Source organism: Syngnathoides biaculeatus, chromosome 2 (assembly GCF_019802595.1).
Source record: "Syngnathoides biaculeatus isolate LvHL_M chromosome 2, ASM1980259v1, whole genome shotgun sequence".
In the NCBI taxonomy this organism is placed as follows: Eukaryota; Metazoa; Chordata; class Actinopteri; order Syngnathiformes; family Syngnathidae; genus Syngnathoides; species Syngnathoides biaculeatus.
This window is the reverse complement of record NC_084641.1, coordinates 35,515,298-35,529,532: the sequence shown is the minus strand read 5'-3', so window position 1 is coordinate 35,529,532 and position 14,235 is coordinate 35,515,298. Positions and strand designations below refer to the sequence as shown.

Below are 14,235 nucleotides of genomic sequence, written 5' to 3'. Positions count from 1 at the left end.
GTCTCACATTCACTGCTCACGTTCCGCAGCAGAACAATGAAGTCCCCAGTGGGAGCACTCTCCGGGACTCCAAAAAGGGTGGCTACTCTTAACACTTGTTTGGTGCATAGGCACATACAACTGTCAGGATCCGTCCCCCCACCCGAAGGCTGAGGGAGGCTACCATCTCTGGACTGAACCCCATTGTTCTGGTGCTGAGCTAGGTGGCAATAATTATACCCACACCTCCTCTGCGCCTCTCAAAGTGGGCAACTCCAGAGTGGAAGAGAGTCCAACAACTCTCAAGAAGACTGGCACCAGAGCCCAGCCCATATATGGGGGCAAGCCCGACTTTATTTTTTCAGAACTTCTCAATCTTATATACCAGCTCAGGCTCTTTCCCTTTTTCCACATCCCTAGCTCCTAGGATTATTGGGATACACAAACCCCTCCACCACAATAAGGTGACGGGCCAATGAGGGGTATTATTCATATTCTTTCGATCAATTAATCAATTTAATGTTAAAGTTTATATATATATATATATTTAAATTACACGTACTCCCCCCAAAATATTGGTAAAGAATTTTGCATATTCCTAGCTTGCCGTAACTTTGTCATGCTTCCTGTGTCAAGAACCATGATCTTGTTATAGCTTGACTTTATGTATTTCTCTTTCGTGGCATCAGATTTTTTGAGTTAGCCTTGGCCTCCTAGAATTCACTAACTACTATTTAGCACCTACCTTTTGTTCATCTGTTACTCCACCTGCCCCCACACCTCCTTCCACTTTGCATCCGCTTTATCGTTCTGTACAGGAGTCCATATGCCATTTCTTAAAAATATATTATTAAATACATGTAAAATTATATAGTTGTCTATAAAATATAAGAATATTTTTGTTGTTGTTTATTTTTTTTTACTTTGATTTTGAGTCTACCTTTTAGGATCCACATTCTCACCTTAGCCTTTCAAAATACCAATACAGGTACAGATTTCAAATATTGCTGACAGTCACCTTTGTTTTTGGGCTTGAGCACCTACCTCTGAAAATACCTTTGCACGTCTGATTGCAGGAGACCAGTTAGATTAATGGTACAGAGAATGAATCAATGGATGGAGATGTTGGCATCTAGAGAGAACCCACGCAAGCACAAGAACATTCAAACTAGAAAAAAGGACAGGTTAGCAGGGCCAACCACTATGCAACTATTCTGCCCACTTCTCTATTTAAAATGGAAATTAGTGCCAGGAGGTAGCAGCATGGAATGTAGATGGACGCTGGGAGTTGGGTTTCCACCATGCATCCTTTTCAAGTGGAAAAAATACATGTGGAAGGTATTAGAAACTGGCAACAAAAAGGTAATCATCTCGTCGACTGTGAGTGGAGACAGCTGTACTTTACTGAATTGATACTCTACTTTCCGGAGTGAAGCAGCCAGTGTGTTTTTAAGTCAAGTCAGGTCAAAACAGTGTCGATTACAATTATATTGGAAGAGATACTGAAAAAATAAATAAATAAATAAATTAAAAAAAAAAAAAAAAAAAAATATATATATATATATATATATATAGACACACACACACTCAGTCACACAAAACTGGGAGGTGCCCCTGAGAATTAACGACAGCTCATTGATGAGGGATGTTGTATCTCCTGCCTGACAGCCTGTTGTGATATAATTTTCCTTGTCAAAACAACTTGTTTTTTAAAGACTCTTCAAACATAAGCAAACATGATTTTAGAAACATCTCAAATCAAGTGAACTGAAGAACTTGCCTGCAGACTTTCTCTGGGTCAAAAACAACCACACGATAGCAACATAATACGCACATTTTATCTGTGCTATTTATTATATGTTGAATTTTATGCTGACATTCACTGCAGGGAATAGCAGCCTTGTTCCTTTTTGAGTGTGATCCATGGACTTGCATTTGTTGCTACGCCATTGCCCACAGCAGCTCTATGCCAGCGCCAGTGGGCTGATGACCATGGCCTGGGCTCACATCCAATGCGGCATTCCGGAGACATAAGTGGTCTCTCTTGTCACTGTGTCACGGAGCTCAGTGCACGAATACAGTTTAGTTATTTTCCAGACTCTCTAAGGGAATGCAAATTGAATTTATCTTGATTTATATTTATGCTCAAGGGCAGAAGAGATTGATTTGACACAGGCAAACACAAAACCTTGTATGGAATTGGAAGTCTTTTTAGCAGTTTTTTTTTTCCTGTGAGTAATCAAAAATGGTGAATGGGGGGAAAAAGCATCTTGGTGGTTTCTTTGCATCAAATGCTCATCTCTTCTGAGCCCAGCCCTGATTGTTCGATCTCCTTCATTACTGCCAGTACATAACACTGGGCATGAACAGGAAGGCAAGCAATTTAAGTAATTCTAGGGCCACATTTTAGTCTAATTGGAGTTGATTTACTCCAATTGCAAAAGCTATTCATTTCCAAAGGTTGTAAACCTATTATGTGCAGTGACCCAACAAAACAAGAACAATTTAAAAGGCTCAACACAAAGACAAGCAACTGAATTGGCTAGTCAGAAGTAAAATACATTCGACAACTCCACTTACTTCATGGGGTGGAACTATCATCCAACAAGTTGTGTGCCTGTTGTCTGTCAAAGTCAGTATATGGCTTTAGTGTTACGGTGAAACTAACCTAAATGTAGTCTGTTTCCCACACTAAATCATGTATACTGATCAAGTAACCATGTTAAAAGTTTTACAAGCCCCTATCATGCCCAAAAAAAGAGTGGTGAAGACTGTTAAATTCCCCAAAATAAACTGCGTTTACAGAAAATGTCACTCAAACAACAGAGAGAGAGAGGAGAGAGAGAGAGAGAGAGAGAGAGAGAGATGTGCACAGAAGGAAGCATTGTGGTCCGTCAAAAGGATATTTTTTTCCATTCTTCCAGGAAACAACAACAAAACAAAAAAAAATCCCTGTTTATTTCATAAAGATTCATTCGTCCATTCTCAATACATCTTATGGTGTCCAGAGTCACAGAATGCTGGAGCCTAGCCCGGCCAACATCGGACAAAAAACGGCAACACCCTGAACTGGTCGCCAGTCATTTGCAGGGCACATATAAAGGCGAACAACCATTCACACTCACGTTTACACCATGACAGAGTGTGAACTGAACCCACACTGCTTTAACTGAAGTCAGGCAAGTGCATATTCAACTAAAAAAATACAAAAATTCAACCCAAAGCACCAAATGAAAGAGCACTGACATACTTACTGCTATCAGAAGAAATCAGAGATGAAAATACATGGTAGAATTCCTCCAATGATTTACAGATTAACAAAAATGTCTGAGCCCATGAAAGTCAACGAATAATCTGTAACTATCTCTCTGCCAATTAAACTATATCTGCAAGAGGGTATATTCCACCATTGCTCGCCAAGGCACTGAAACACAAAAATACAGCTAAAAACAGACATGACATTCTGTAGCTTGTGTCAGCCTGAGATGTTCCTTTGTACTGTATTACTTTCTATGAGCCTGTATTTAGGATTTGGGGGGACCTGGTAGAAAGATTGCTACTAGGAGGTGTCAATGCAGCAGGCGTCTGACGCGGAACATCACCTCCTGCCCTTAGAATTGGCCAATTTAGTGCTTTCTTGTTCCAAAATCACAAATATATGTTGGCAAGTTCTGGTCCACTCAAAGGGGAAATTCCAAATATGTGATGGTCGCAGTCCCATTGCATTATCCTTTCAGACTGAGCAAGTGTATTGTGAAAATAGAGGACTTTAGAAATAAAATGTTGATGTATAATTTGTTACATGTATGTATGCAAAACACTGAAAGCTGAACATAATGGACACAGGACATCAGTTCATTGCCTAGAAAAAGAATGAGCTGCTCTGTGTGGAAAAAATACATTAAATGAATCAAAATACATACTGTATTTAATTATCCCCGTTCAAGTAAATATACATGCATTGGTCACACATAATGTTTTTATCTGTTCATCCTTTGAAGCTCCACCTATTTGCTTCAATTGTTTCCTTCAAGAAAACAATTGTGAGAAAAGGAGCTTTTTAAGTCCGTTTTTTTTCCCCTTTTAAAGCCGGATCTCAAAACAGACATGTGGTAGCCAGGATGTTGTAACTTTTGCTTTGACTAAAATTTGGAAATGGAGATTATCTGCAGTCAAGCAATCATTTCTGCCACTGACTGGTATTATCCATGTTTCCCTGTGATCCTGAACAATGTAAGTGGTATTGAACATGGATGAATGGATACCATCACATCCAAATATTTGTTGTGTCTGAGTCTTTTGTCAGTAAAGAACAAGCAATGAAAATCAATAAGTATGCCTCCAAGGTTCTAGTCATTCAACATGTTGTAAGGATCTTTTCCTGACTTTCAGAGGAGCATTGTTTTCAACTTTTTCCTGCCATGGATGTTGTAGGGAAAAAAAAAAACAAAACAAATAACACTATCCTTACGTAATCAATGCGTCCATCCATTATGTTGAGCTTGTACCAGGTGACTTGTAGTGAAAGGTGAGAAATACCCTGGACTAGTTATCAGTCAATCGCTGGACACAAATAGTATAGACAATGACCATTCACACACATTTAACCTTCAATCAGCTTAGCATGCATATTTTTTCAAATGTTAGCTGTAGCTGGAGAAAACTCGGCGAAAACCTAATCAATATGGAAAATGGAAAAAAAATGCTAAAAACCACACAACTAAACAATAGTCATTCCCCCAACATCATCTGAATTGTAAAACAAAATTGAACGCGTCACCAGTGAAGTGAAATAAATTTTATTTGCTAAGGCGCAAATTGTCACAGTTTGTCAACAACGATGTTCGACACAGAAACTCAGAGTTACCTTTCTTTGGGTTTTCATAGATCACTTTACATCAATTCATGGAACATGGTAACACGTACAGTGAGTTGCTAATTTAAAGGACAGCTCACCATCCACCCGCCTCCATCTGCCTGTGGATCTGCTGAGTTGTACCGCAGAAAGGCAAGGACATAGATGGCATCACAGATTTGGTAACTGCCCCCCTCTTGGATTATCAAACAAAGTGTGCAGAAAAAAATACATGCATGGGCCCTGATCCAACTTTTTTTTTCTTTTTGTAATATAAGGGGTGCCTGCTTTTTAGCTCTTTTGAATTTGACTCAGCAGCTTTAAGGCTTTCAAATCTTCAAGGCATAAATCCTTGACCTTTGAAGAACCCACTCCATAAAGCATTATTTACTGAAAGAAGTGGGACTACATCACAGTGGAACCTCAATAAAATGGACTAATAGGGGTAGAGGTGGGGGTCATTCGTTAGAGCTGATTGTATGGTTCGTTGAAGCGTTTTCTTATTTTGTGGCCATATACTCCCATTTTATTGTACAGTAAAAAATTCATTTGTGGTACTTATACAGTATAATTTACAGTAATAAGAAAGCTATTATTAAAAATAGATTTATTTGACATAATAATTTCAGAATTGTGAAAGATTTTGGAAATTGGTGACTATTTGAAAGTATACAATATGTCGAGATCGGATTATCTGAATGTTTGTTTTGATATACATTTTTCAATTTCAATTTTACTTAAACTGTAGTGTGTCTTGTTTCTTAGTGTGCGTCTGAACTTGCGTAGTGAAGCGTAAGTTTCAGTTTATTCCGTCGTCATATTTCCCCATTGGTCTTGATCTTACTGTTGTACGTACTTGCTCCTGTGAGTTCTTTACTTGTGGAGTAGATATGGTTCTTATCTTTACTTTAGTAACATCTTTCTGCTGCAGTCACTCCATCTGTCTACTTTCATTTATTGATTTTTATGTTCTGCATCAACATTTGTTATACTGTTTTCTATTCGCACTTTGTAGTTCTTTACTTTCTTGTGCTCCCTTTTGTTTAATCAAGTTTAATTGCTGTTATGTTGGTGTTCAGCTTTAAGATTGAAGATACAGTATAATTACCACCAACACTGACCCTGATTAAAATGGTGAAATGTCAACTTTTTGAATGTTTTTATTTTTTTATTTACAAGTTTGTTTACCAAAATGGCTAAGATACAATGTTTTGGGGATTGGCAATTTCATATTTATTTTTTAGTTTATTGATTTTTATGTACAGGAGGACTTTGTTGAAAAAAATAGAAATGGGAGCAGACATTTAAAGTTAGTAAATGAGGGTTCAGTGTTTCTTTTGATGCCAAAATTTTCCACCAATTTCACCACACCTGCAGTGCTTCCTGTTCTGACCCTCCATTGCTCGTGGATACGTTTCACCGAACAGAGAACGTCCACTGTCTGGCATTTTGTGGCTGATTTTGGTGAAAAATAATTACAAACAAACAAAAAATAACACAATGTCCAATGTTTAAGCTGATGGATTTGAGCCAGAATACAAACAGGCGGAACTTGACATGTTAGAGAAGGGGCATGGCCTGAGGACGAACAATAACAACAGTCGCAATATATGAACTGCGGAGATTTTCCGGACAGGTTTGTTTTGAAAGACAATTTACTTACTGTAACGATCATGACACGGCGTTTTATGTGTATGATGTTTCGATGAGTTTGATGCATATGAGGAGCATTCGGGAGTGAATGGTCATGGAACAACAGCTAACATCCTAAACAGCTCTCAGTCTGAATTCCTGAGAATGTGAACATTACATTGGCGACGAGGATTAAACGGAATAAGTGGAACGAGGAGCAAAAACAGACTAGGAGGAAATACAGACAAAGACGAACTATCAAAGCGCTACAGCTAACAGCTAAGAAGCGAAAGCTAATGACATTTGATGTTTATGATGTTCCGATCTGCTTGATGCTTTCTGAGGAGTTGGTTTAGATGTAGATAATATACAGTGTATATCCCATCTTGTGTGGTGATTAGCATTCAAAAAACGTTCCCTGACAAAGATGGTGTTTACGAAGGATATCACAAAGCCATATATTGATAATGTATTAACATGAAGATACCCTCTTTGATATGTTTGTACACTTGTGACTACATTTTTCATTTCAAAATTTGGGATTGTCCATGGATGAAAAAAAAGCGAAATAAAGTTTGTGTTGGAACAACCCCAACCCCTACATGTCACAACCACATTATTGTTACAAGAAAGAAAATAATACTAAGAGCTAGTTCAATTATTTACTGACTTTTGTCAGTGAACCGGGACAAATGTTTTTGCACAGTAAGGTCCTTTTCTGGTCGGTCCTTTGATGCAATGTTCTGTGGGATATTCTGAGGCAGATAGATGCTCAGCACCATCGGCGTCATGGGGCAGGGCCAAGGACTTCTCTTCTGGGTCTGGCTGTGAAAGATGGCACATATCCAGATTTTGCTTGGATTTCAAAAATGTTCATTTTCAATTTTTTTTTCAATTGTTGTCCAAAATATATCTAATAATAATATTACTTCAGATTGGACAGTTTATTGTACATAGAAATTTTGGACAAAGTCCTCCTTTAAAGTGTTGGAGATGAAACATGCTTTTGTGACTCGGTCAGATGAGGATGGGAGAGTAGTGCTTTTCCATCTTAATATACTGTGCGTGGATATTTCAGTACACCTAATATGTTTTGTTTTTTTAAATGCTCTCTCCAAATCTAAATTTAGATACTAAACAAGTTCCAGCTCTTCTATTTTTTCTTTTCTTTTGGCAGCATATTAATTTCATCAAATCCACATGGTTATTGCATAATTCAGTGAGCCCTTCTGAAAATTCTCTTTCAGTCTGGCAACGAGAAGAGAGCAAATATCCTTGGAAACACAGATAAGCCCGAATAACTCATACCTGATGACCAGCTGTGCTCAGGTAAACCATCATTCCAGCTTTGGAAATGGGGTCAGAGGTGAAAAGTCCTCCTTTTCGTGCATCATGGATGAAGCAGATGACTCTCTGGGTAGAGGCAAACTGTTAAGCCATATTCACGAAACATTGCATGAATAGCATCAATATATTATTTTTCATTTAAATCTCCTGAGTTATGTGAAATCGCATTGGGTGAATTGCCTCACCAGAGGGCAGGTTTTTATTTGATGGACTAACTGGCCCAATGCCAGCAATGCCAGTGAAGATATCCGTTATGATTATAATATTAACCATACTTGAAAGGCTGCTTGAAATTAAAGTATGAAATAAGAGTTCGATATCGACATGACAGCTAATGCAATTGTCCAGAATAAACCTTGAATAGTTTTTGCTTGTTTTAATCCATCAGTGAGATGTACAGCATACATTCTTTTATCTTGGCTGGCCAGCTTCTCTTGTACCCCCGCTTCTCATAATCATGCAGTTTCCATCCACATCACTATGCTCTTTAATTAGTGCTTGTGTCATCGGCCTGGGATGTTAAGCATATTTTACACAACGGTGCAGATACTGTACGACACAGCCTCTCAATGTCAGTCTCATGTACACTTGTTCCTATTTGATTAGTATCCTCACAGATAATGACAGACCAGTCAGCAACAAGGAGGAACTCTCTGGAGGTTACAAAATGGCAAATTCCATATTTACTACTCAAGACAGGTGGATAGTAACGTGCTACATCTACTCATTGACATTAATATTTACTACTAACTTAGCTAGCAGCTTTATGATCGATCATGCAACTGGTTACACAAACAACCTAACCATGCGCTGTATGTGCTTCCTGTACATTACTGTCTGGTTTATTCAATGTAGTCTTCTCAAGAATCAATCTTGTATCATATTTTTTATTCACTTTATTTACCTTTATCAATCAGCACACAACTACCATCTTGGTCAACATAAAACTACATTCTTCTCTCTGTGTTTCTTCACCTCTTTTTTAGGTAATTTTCTACATAATGCCCCTAGTGTTTTAACTGAGATACTACAGTTGCATAAAATTGGACCTTTATAACATGATGACAAACTTGTGTTGGTCTTTCTTTTTATTTAATGCCTTATGTATTTTATACTCATAAGAAAAGCCAAGCTCAATTCAAATGCATTCATATTTGTTTGAAATTGATTCAGAAGAAATGTTTGTAGACACGCTTATACAGTTTCATGCTACATGCACAATGTGAACTTGGTTGATTGTCTAAAAGAGAAAGCCAATTGGTCATCCATTGTTAAGTGAGTTGCCTAATTTTTTCTTGTGCATTCATAAACCATAACCAAGCAAACATTGATTAATCCTTATACATTCTTATTCCAATAGAATTGTCAATAGAATACTCATTAATTACAGGGCTCATGGTTGCAAATTCTTATTTGTGACAGGTTGTCCCATATCACTTCAGAAATGTAGAAAAAATAAGTTATAGCATTGGATTTTAGTAAAATTACTAAAAAAAAAAACTACTATGAATCGGTTTTGAAGGGGAAAAAGGGTCACGGGAAAGCCGGAGCCTATCTCAACTCGCTTCGGGCAAAAGGAACACTACACCATGAACTGGTCGACAGTGAGTCGCAGGGCAGATATCGACACCATCACTGAGGAGGTATCAATGGCCTGGTGTGGGCAGTATGTATCTTTGTCCATATGTGCCTTGCATCTGAATGGCAACCTGTTCAGGCTGTAGTCCGCCTTCCATTCGAAGATAACTAGCACAGGCTACAAATATAGAGGAAATTGTAATTGGAATTGTAATTGTGCTCGTGCGCACAATATGGGTAAACAAGGCCACTTCAAAAGTGCATTTGCTGATGTATCAAAATGACTGAGGTGATTTCAAATTGCAAGAGATGGCATCATAACTTTCAGAAGTTTCTCAGTCTTTATCTTGTTTTCAAAAGGTTGGGATCATTGGAAAACTCTGTGCATGAAATATTGGTACTCACGATTTAGATACATTTGTGCATACATTCTCTTTGTGAATGAGGTCCATTGTTTATGTGTAACAATACAGTATTTTTTACTGTTAGTGTGTCCTTGCTATTAAAATTAACTCACTTTAACCATTTATCCATTGTCTACAGTGATTGTCCACATTAGGGTCATGATTGAGCTGTAGCCTATTACAGATAACTGGGCGAGAAGCAGGTTACACCCCAGTCTGGTCTACTGTCAACCAGAGAGCACACAGACAGTGAAGAAAATAAGTACTTGAACACCCTGCTATATTGCAAGTTCTCCCACTTAGGAATCATGGAGGGGTCTTAAATTTCCATCAAAGATGTATATCCACATAGCGAGAGATAATCTAAAAAGAAAAATCCAGAAATCACAATGTATGATTTTTTTTTAACAATTTATTTGTGTGATACAGGTGCAAATAAGTATTTGAACACCTGAGAAAACCAATGATAATATTTTGTACAGTAGCCTTTGTTTGCAAATTGCAGAGGTCAAACATTTTCTGTTGTTGTTCACCAGGTTTGCACACACTGCAGGAATGATTTTGCGTCCACTCCTCCACACAGATCTTCTCTAGATCGGACAGGTTTCTGGGTTGTCGCTGAGAAATTTCTATTGGGTTTAGGTCTGGAGACTGGCTAGGCCACGCCAGAACCTTGATATGGTTCTTACGGAGCCACTCCTTGGTTTTCCTGGCTGTGTGCTTTGAGTCATTGTCATGTTGAAAGACCCAGCCACGGCCCATCTTCAATGCTCTGACTGAGGGAAAGAGGTTGTTCCCCAAAATCTCACAATACAAGGCCGCGGTCATCCTCCACTTAATACGGTGCAGTGGTTCTGTCCCATGTGCAGAAAAATACCCCCAAAGCATGATGCTACCACCCCCCATGCTTCACAATAGCGTGTGCTTGTGATGGAACTCATCATTCATCTTTCTCCAAACACTGTTAGTGGAATTATGACCAAAAAGTTCCATTTTGGTCTTATCTGACCACAAACCTTTCTCCCATGATTCCTCTGTATTATCCAAATGGTCATTGGCAAACTTAAGATGGGCCTTGACATGTGCTGGTTTAAGCAAGGGAACCTCCCATGCCATGCATGATTTCAAACCATGACATCTTAGTGTATTACCAAGAGTCACCTTGGAAAGGGTGGTCCCAGCTCTTTTGAGGTCATTGACCAAGTCCTGGTGTGTAGTCCTGGGCTGATTCCTCACCTTTCTAAGGATCATCGAGACCCCATGAGGTGATATATTGCATGGGGCTCCACACCGATTGAGAATGCCCATCATGTTGAGCTTCTTCCATTTTCTAATGATTGCTCCAACAGTGGACCTTTTTACATCAAGCTGCTTGCCAATTTCTCCGTAGTCCTTTCCAGCTGTGTGGATTTGTACAATTGTGTCTCTGGTGTTTTTGGATAGCTCTTTGGTCTTGCCCATGTTACAAGTCTGAGTCTGGGGTGGACAGGTGTCTTTATGCAGCTAACGACCTTGCACAGGTGTATCTGATTCAGGATAATACACTACTTGGAGGTGGAATTTTTAAAGGTGGACTAACAGGTCTTTGAGGGTCTGAATTCTAGCTGATAAACAGGTGTTCAAATACTTATTTGCAGCTGTATCACAGAAATAAATTGTTAAAAAATCATACATTGTGATTTCTGCATTTTTCTTTTTAGATTATCTCTCTCTATGTGGACATGCACCTACAATGAAAATTTCAGACCCCTCCATGATTTCTAAGTGGGAGAACTTGCAATATAGCAGGGTGTTCAAATACTTGTTTATATCACTGTAGATAAACCGTTCATGTGCACATTCACCCTTTTAACTAATTAACCAAATGCACACGTCTTTGGAATGTGGAATGCAAGCCGTCTCTTTTGTGGCGGAAGTCCAAAGCATTTTACTTAAACTTAAGCTTACTTTTTTACCCATTTTAGTTCACGATTCAAGCATTTGTATTACTTTCTGCTTGTTCCTATTCAGAATCACAGACACACAAGGAAGAGGACAATAGACATGAAGTCGTCCAGCTGAAATGGAAGCAAAAAAAAAAAATTAGAACTGTCCATGATTGTGGTTTATTACCCAAAGTGCTTTGAGCCTCATTAGGACCAATATTCCTTAACAAATAGTGTTGGCGAGTGGAAAAAAGTAATTATGCCTCGTTTCCAAAAGAGGGTTAAATTTAAAGACAGAGTAATTGATGCACAGCTGAAATAGTGTTAATTCTTGTCCCTCAGCATCAACTAAATCATGTTTCCTTCAATTCACACATTCATGTCCGTCCATCCATTTTCTGAGCCGCTTATCCTCACGAGGGTCGTGGTAGTGCTGGAGCCAATGCCAGCTGTCTTTGGGCAGTCAGCAGGGTACACCCTGAAGTGGTTGCCAGCAAATCACAGGGCACAGAGAGATAGACAAGAATTGCACTCACAATCACACATCTGGGCAATTTAGAGTCACCGATTAATGCATGTTTTTGGAATGTTTGAGGAAACCAGAGTACCCGGAGAAAACCCATGCACGCATGAGGAGAACATGCAAGCACCGCACTGGTGGGACTGGGATTTTAACCCCTGTCCTCAGAACTTTAAGGTTTCTGCTCTACAGCTGCCCACCACACATTCACAATGAGAAGTAAAATAAATCAGTACTTTGTGTAAATGAATGATTAACTTTCAGTCAATTCAAGACTGCTTCGAAATCTGTGTTGTTTTGGGTTTTTTTTCGGGTACAAGACTAAGAGCTAGTAGTATTAGGAAAAGGGTATTCTTCCCTCGTTTGCATCCTATAATATTCAATAACTAAACGTGACTTTGTTGGCTTGTGTGTATACTTATAACTGCACTTTTTCACCAAATCAATACCCTTTTCATAGGCTGTGCACTCTGGCTGTCTGCTTCTTCTTTAATGTTATAAGGCGTATCTGTTTTCGCAGTCTTATCTGATCCCTCCTGCCTATCCTCCTTTGTATAATCTTGGTCCTTTCCCGTTTCATTTTCTCTCCCTGTAGCATCATCTTTTATCAACACAGCTTCCCACTTTGGGTGTAAAATGTTTCTTGCCAAATGACCTGTCCCCAACCGCTGTCATATGGATCAGTACCTGAGCTCTTACATTTATAATTGGTCCACTGTGTCATTGTGGTGAATTTGATAAGGCGGTAATTTCCTCTCCAGCTCAGTAGCCTGACTTGAGGGCATGCTTTTTTTTCTTGATGCAGCCTATGCAGAACCTCTTTAAGTTCCAGCACTCATTTTGGAAATGTGGCGTACATTTTAAAAAGAAATATTCAGAAAGCCCGGCACGGTGAAACAGGTTTAGAGCGTCGGCCTGACAGTGCTGAGGATTGAGGTTCAAATCCCGGTATGGAATGTGCATGTTGTCCTCATGCCTGGATGTGTTTTCTCCGTGGACTCTGGTTTCCTCCCACATGCCAAAAACATGCAACATTAATTGGACACTCTAAATTGTCCCTAGGTGTGATCGTGAGGGCTATTGGATGTTTGTTTCCATGTGCCCTGCGATTGGATGGCAACCAGTTCTGGGTGTATCCTGCCTCCTGCCCAATGACAGCTGGGATTGGCTCAAGCACTACCGTGACACTTGTGAGCATAAGCAGGTTAGAAAATGGATGGATGGATATTCAAAATGAGCAACAGAGAGTTAACAATTGCAAGGGGTTCAAAATACTTTGGAGCTCCAAGAAGGTCAAGATTCCTCACCATCTTATCACCATCTTTTTGAATACAGATTCTCTTATGAACTGATATTAATGAGAAATAGAGAATGTGTTGTGAGTTGATATGGCCAGTGGATTTAATTTACTTTTCTGACATATGGACATCTCATGTGGAATTTGTTTTCCATGTGCCAATGCTTTAATTCTGCACATGGTGTTTATTTTGCTTCAAAGTCTCACATGTGCCATACGGCGCTTTTGGGCTGTTTACAAGCTGTAGCTCAAATTCAAATTACAGAAACATTCTGCAGGGTATGAAAAAGGACAATAAACACAATAAACAAATGACAAAGTTTGGAATATGAGGAAACAAAGCTCTTTTTGCTTGGTAGAGCATTTTAAAGAAAGCCCCAAATGTTAAAACATTTTTTAGCAAGTGCACCCCATATGTCTTGTGTCGGGCAGGACCAGAACAGTAAAAAGCTCTCGCCTCATCATGAATTAAGGATGCGAACGCAAATATGGCCAGCTGGCTCAAAGTGATCATAGCATGCTGGCTGGCAAAACCCCGAGCAGCTGCCCACTCCTCCCATTACTAAAAGTGGCAGAAAGCAATGCAAACACAGGTCACGTGGTGGTTACAGTTGAAGCCAGAAGGGCACACTGCAAAAACACACGTTTCCGTTTTTGTCTCACTGGCTGAAGTCAAATCAGACCAAACCTCTCCTGTT

General features: G+C 39.1%; 1 long non-coding RNA gene across 2 annotated transcripts in view; it reads right to left on the bottom strand.

The window, feature by feature from the left end:
• LOC133495716 (uncharacterized) overlaps positions 1 to 8,764 on the bottom strand; it is an 11,746-nt gene extending 2,982 nt beyond the window's left edge. The window contains exons 1-3 of one of the 2 annotated variants that reach the window (XR_009793645.1): positions 8,718 to 8,764; positions 7,775 to 7,879; positions 4,936 to 7,291 (exon numbers count right to left, since the gene is read on the bottom strand). This is a non-coding gene — a long non-coding RNA (uncharacterized LOC133495716). Of the gene's footprint in view, positions 1 to 4,935; positions 7,292 to 7,774; positions 7,895 to 8,717 lie in introns of both variants that reach the window. The other variant, XR_009793646.1, reaches the window with a different exon arrangement.
• Positions 8,765 to 14,235: the final 5,471 nt, after the last annotated feature.